The 6,000-nt window shown below is 34.5% G+C and overlaps 1 protein-coding gene across 1 annotated transcript in view; it reads right to left on the reverse strand.

Annotated features, from left to right (window-relative positions):
• Window positions 1-3,385, reverse strand: part of LOC134715065 (ceramide glucosyltransferase-B-like) — a 39,635-nt gene extending 36,250 nt beyond the window's left edge. The window contains exon 1 of the mRNA XM_063576935.1: window positions 3,268-3,385. The gene's annotated coding sequence lies outside the window, so the exon portion shown is untranslated. The remainder of the gene's footprint in view (window positions 1-3,267) is intronic.
• Window positions 3,386-6,000: the final 2,615 nt, after the last annotated feature.

Consider the following 6,000-nt stretch of genomic DNA (forward strand, 5'->3'; position numbering starts at 1 on the left):
ACAAGCTTTAAATCAAACCCTTTACAAGTCCCCCATGACAAGCTTTAAATCAAACCCTTTACAAGTCCCCCATGACAAGCTTTAAATCAAACCCTTTACAAGTCCCCCATGACAAGCTTTAAATCAAACCCTTTGCAAGTCGCCCATGACAAGCTTTAAATCAAACCCTTTACAAGTCGCCCATGACAAGCTTTAAATCAAACCCTTTACAAATCGCCCATGACAAGCTTTAAATCAAACCCTTTACAAGTCGCCCATGACAAGCTTTAAATCAAACCCTTTACAAGTCCCCCATGACAAGCTTTAAATCAAACCCTTTACAAGTCCCCCATGACAAGCTTAACATCAAACCCTTTACAAGTCCCCCATGACAAGCTTTAAATCAAACCCTTTACAAGTCCCCCATGACAAGCTTTAAATCAAACCCTTTACAAGTCCCCCATGACAAGCTTTAAATCAAACCCTTTACAAGTCCCCCATGACAAGCTTTAAATCCAACCCTTTACAAGTCCCCCATGACAAGCTTTAAATCAAACCCTTTACAAGTCCCCCATGACAAGCTTTAAATCAAACCCTTTACAAGTCCCCCATGACAAGCTTAACATCAAACCCTTTACAAGTCCCCCATGACAAGCTTTAAATCAAACCCTTTGCAAGTCGCCCATGACAAGCTTAACATCAAACCCTTTACAAGTCCCCCATGACAAGCTTTAAATCAAACCCTTTGCAAGTCGCCCATGACAAGCTTTAAATCAAACCCTTTACAAGTCCCCCATGACAAGCTTTAAATCAAACCCTTTACAAGTCCCCCATGACAAGCTTTAAATCAAACCCTTTACAAGTCCCCCATGACAAGCTTAACATCAAACCCTTTACAAGTCCCCCATGACAAGCTTTAAATCAAACCCTTTGCAAGTCGCCCATGACAAGCTTAACATCAAACCCTTTACAAGTCCCCCATGACAAGCTTTAAATCAAACCCTTTGCAAGTCGCCCATGACAAGCTTTAAATCAAACCCTTTACAAGTCGCCCATGACAAGCTTAACATCAAACCCTTTACAAGTCGCCCATGACAAGCTTTAAATCAAACCCTTTACAAATCGCCCATGACAAGCTTAAAATCAAACAGGATGATAAGTTTTTCCAAGTAGCCAATCTTCTTTTTTGCAGTTTAGTTTTTCTATTAAAGTTAATCTACACGTACTTGCACATAATTTGGTATGTAAAAAAATTACTCAAAACAAGAACAACATTTTTATGAGGATTTAATTAGAATTTTTTCACCAATACAGGTACATGTTTATCATTAAAAGATTGCAAATGGAGAATTTACAGTCATCTGGTCATGACAGAAGGGTGAAATATATATTTGGTAAAGATACAATTTTATTATGCTTGTGGAAAAAGCATTAACACTGTTTCAATAGAGAATTACACCATTCAACACAAGCAATGATTTCCCTTTAGGTTGTTAAGAAATCATGTATAATCTGCTATCTTGCATAATATAGAATAGCAGAAAACAATTGGTTTAGATCTTCCTTGTAATACTCAAATTTTGAGTCAGGATAGTTACTCAGTTGAAAGAATTCTCATTTAAACATGTTAAATGAAGAAAACTGTTGGAATCATTTTGTAAATTACAACTATTGAATTAAGTAGTCAGAATGCTTTTTCTTTGACTGGGAACATCTAAGGGGGACAACTCAGATGAATTAATTTATTAAAGAATATGTATATATAGGGAAATATAGATCTTAATTTTCCCTTTTTTTAATTCCTAAAAGTACATGTAGCTACAGTCATTTGACAGTAGATCTTTCCATATTTTACATATATAGCTTAGTATTGCATTGTTCAGTTTTTTGTTGAGCCTGCAACTTTTGTTGCAGAAGCTCGACATAGGGATAGTGTTACGGTGGTTGCAGTGTTAGCTAACTTCTTAAAAGCTTTACATTTTAGAAGGTGGAAGACCTGGATGCTTCATACTTTGTAATTAGATGCCTCATATTATCAAGTTTCGGTCAGTCACATGTACGATGTCCTTGACCTCATTTTCATGGTTCAGTGACTACTTGAAAAAAAAAGTAAAGATTTTTTGTAATGTTAAATTCTCTCTTATCATAAGGAATAGGATAACTTTATTTGGTATGTGTTTACCTTGCAAGGTCCTCATGCACTTCATACAGTTTTCACTTGACCTCAACCTCATTTCATGGATCAGTGATCATGAACATAGAAGGGCTGTAAGGTATACACGTCCAACTGGCAGGTGTCATCTGACCTTGACCTCATCTTCATGGTTCAGGGGTTATAGTTCTGTTTTTGTGTTTTTGTCCGTTTATGCAATAGGTCTACTATATTTGTGTATGGAGTGATTGTAAGGTGTACATGTCTAGCTGGTATGTGTCATCCGACCTTGACCTCATTTTCATGGTTAAAGTTAAGTTTTTGAGTTTTTGTCTTTTTATCTAATACTATATGCAATAAGTCAACTATATTTGGTGTATGGAAATATTTTATGATCTATATGTCAGGTGCTCAGATTGAATTTGACCTTGACCTCATTTTCATGGTTCATTGCTCAGTGTTAAGTCTTTTTTGTTTTGTCTAACTATACAAATCCTTGGTTATGGTCAGTTGTTTTTCAAACTTTAAGCAATAGGTCAACTTTATTTGTTGAATGGAAGAATTGTTAGCTGTACATGTGTGCCAGGCATGGTTCATCTTCCCTTGACCTCATTTTCATGGTTCAGTGGTCAATTTTTAGTTTTCTGGGTTACTGTTAAGTTTATGTTTAAATTGTAATAAAGCTTTATATTTAGAACTATCAACATAATATCAATGATCATTCAAGAAGGTGAGACATTTCAGCATGTGCACTCTTGTTTCATTTAACACAAAATTTATTTTCAATCCGACTATTTTGCACACTTCTTATCTTCAAAAAAAGCTTCATAGATAAGCCTTTATATGTTTTATCATGTTTATATCTCTTTGAAAATAGTAAATATGATAATTTAGAATTCTGCAAATATCTACGTTCTGGTTTATAATTTGGACACAGGATGTCATTTTCTATAAAATTCGGTTTCAAGTTGTCAAATGTCATAAACAAATAACTATAACACTTTTCATGTTTTTGTCCGTTTCCTCTATATATTCTCAGCTTTGGTAAAAATGGACAATATATATTTGTATATTTGCTTTCCTTTAAAATATTGCATTGACAAGTTTATGCATGATTGTATGAGTAATTTATATACCTTTAAAATTCCTCAATTTCTCCCTACATCATTGCATAATGTGTTTAAAATGCTGAAACGTGTCATTATGTGTCAAAATTTCCCACACTTTCACTTCGGACTTTATCTAGACCTTCCTAGACTATTTAAAAAAGGTATAGAGTACCGATTTAGTTCCCTAAAATGATCCGTTGTCTTCATAAAAGACTGTATTAATAATTAAATTTATTAAGCCGAAAACATAAATCTTTACATACATGTATTTACTATAATATAAAGAACAATTACCAAAAAGTATATAGATATTTAGATTTAAAATATAAATAAGACGTATGTAAAGTTTTAAACAATAGTCATAAATCATTTTTGAGATATGGCACAACATGTGAAAACTGAAACTCAAAAAGTGTTTATCTTATTTTCATCAAAAAGTATACAGATCGCTTGACCATCATAAGAAACAACTATGTTAAGTTTCATGAAATTTGGATAAGTTGTTCTCAGGTTACAGTGCGACATTTTACGCCAGACAGACAGGCCAATATATGTCCCGTCAAGATTTTTACGGGCGTATAAAAATGCCAGACAAATTTGATCATTCTAGCCTTCCATAAAAATCAAATTGTAGCTCCCTAACATGTTTAAACTGGCCATTTGTATATGTATGTTCCTGTACCAAGTCAGGAGCCTGTAATTCATTGGTTGACGTTTGTTGCTGTGTTACGTATTTGTTTTTCGTTCATTTTTTTGTACATTAATTAGGCCATTGGTTTTCTCGTATGAATTGGTTTACAATTGCGATTTTGTGGCCTGTATTGCTGACTTTGTGGCATGGAATTTGCTCATTGTTGAAACCGGGCAGTACGATGATCTTCGGTGTCATTTGGTCTCTTGTAGAGAGTTGTCTCATTGGCAAATTGCCAATCATACCAATCATACCAAATCTTCTTTTTTATAATGTACCATTGTTTTCATATTGTTTTCTGTCATTCATGAATCACTTCAGGTTTAACATTTATTATAATATAGCCAACATGAGTTCAAAATTAAATTTAAGTTTTTCGGGAAGAAAACCTTTGAGTTTCCTAATCTTTTGCATGCCGCGTCCAGTTTGGGATGTTGTTTTTTCTCAGGACGAACATTTAAATTCTCGACTTGAAAAAACAAATTATTTATCGAGCTACATATATGGTTAACTCAGACCTATTATCTGTCACACTCCAATTAATAGTTATCAAAAGTACCAGGATTATAATTTTATACGCCAGACGCGCGTTTCGTCTACATAAGACTCATCAGTGACGCTCAGATCAAAATAGTTAAAAAGCCAAATAAATACAAAGTTGAAGAGCATTGAGGATCCAAAATTCCAAAATGTTGTGCCAAATACGGTTAAGGTAATCTACTCCTGGGGTAAGAAAATCCTTAGTTTTTCGAAAAATTCAAAGTTTTGTAAACAGGAAATTTATAAAAATGACCATATAATTGATATTCATGTCAACACCGAAGTGCTGACTACTGGGTTGGTGATACCCTCGGGGACGAAACGTCCACCAGCAGTGGCATCGACCCAGTGGTGTAAATAGTTATCAAAAGTACCAGGATTATAATTTTATACGCCAGACGCGCGTTTCGTCTACATAAGACTCATCAGTGACGCTCAGATCAAAATAGTTAAAAAGCCAAATAAATACAAAGTTGAAGAGCATTGAGGATCCAAAATTCCAAAATGTTGTGCCAAATACGGCTAAGGTAATCTACTCCTGGGGTAAGAAAATCCTTAGTTTTTCGAAAAATTCAAAGTTTTGTAAACAGGAAATTTATAAAAATGACCATATAATTGATATTCATGTCAACACCGAAGTGCTGACTACTGGGTTGGTGATACCCTCGGGGACGAAACGTCCACCAGCAGTGGCATCGACCCAGTGGTGTAAATAGTTATCAAAAGTACCAGGATTATAATTTTATACGCCAGACGCGCGTTTCGTCTACATAAGACTCATCAGTGACGCTCAGATCAAAATAGTTAAAAAGCCAAATAAATACAAAGTTGAAGAGCATTGAGGATCCAAAATTCCAAAAGTGTTGTACAGATGGAGTCCCCGTCCCACCTTTTTTCAAAATCTCTGATATACGCATCTGATTCATACCAGACCAATAATCAACATTAATTTATGTTTCAGTATTTCACTCCTATTTTCTATAGACAGCCAAATATTTCGATTCTTTTGCGTCTTATCATGGGGTTCTGCCAATATGACATTCAAGGGAAAAAGCACACTTTAAAATGCGAGATGCCTTACCGTGATTTATTTTCTTTTATCTGATAGCAAGAAAAAATACGAAATCAGCTTTCATCTAACTAAATGCAAAAACTGTGCCAAGCTACATGTAATAAAATGCAGTTTTTATGGTTCATATTTAAACTGACTTGTTCTTTTTGATAATACATGTTAGAAATTAGTAAAATGAATTAAAACAAGAGACACACATTTGCCTGTATAGTATATCATTTAAGAAATCAAAGTACTGTCGTTGTGTTTATTCATCCGGGACATCCAGACTGCTATAACATAAACTTGAACTAATACAGCATACTTGGGGACATGCAGACTGCTATAACATTGTCATAAACTTGAACTAATACAGCATACTTAGGGACATCCAGTCTGCTATAACATACAAACTAATCGGTATACTTGGGGACATCCAGACTGCTATAACATACAAACTAATATAGCATAATTGGGG

Source organism: Mytilus trossulus, chromosome 4 (assembly GCF_036588685.1).
Source record: "Mytilus trossulus isolate FHL-02 chromosome 4, PNRI_Mtr1.1.1.hap1, whole genome shotgun sequence".
Taxonomy (NCBI): domain Eukaryota; kingdom Metazoa; phylum Mollusca; class Bivalvia; order Mytilida; family Mytilidae; genus Mytilus; species Mytilus trossulus.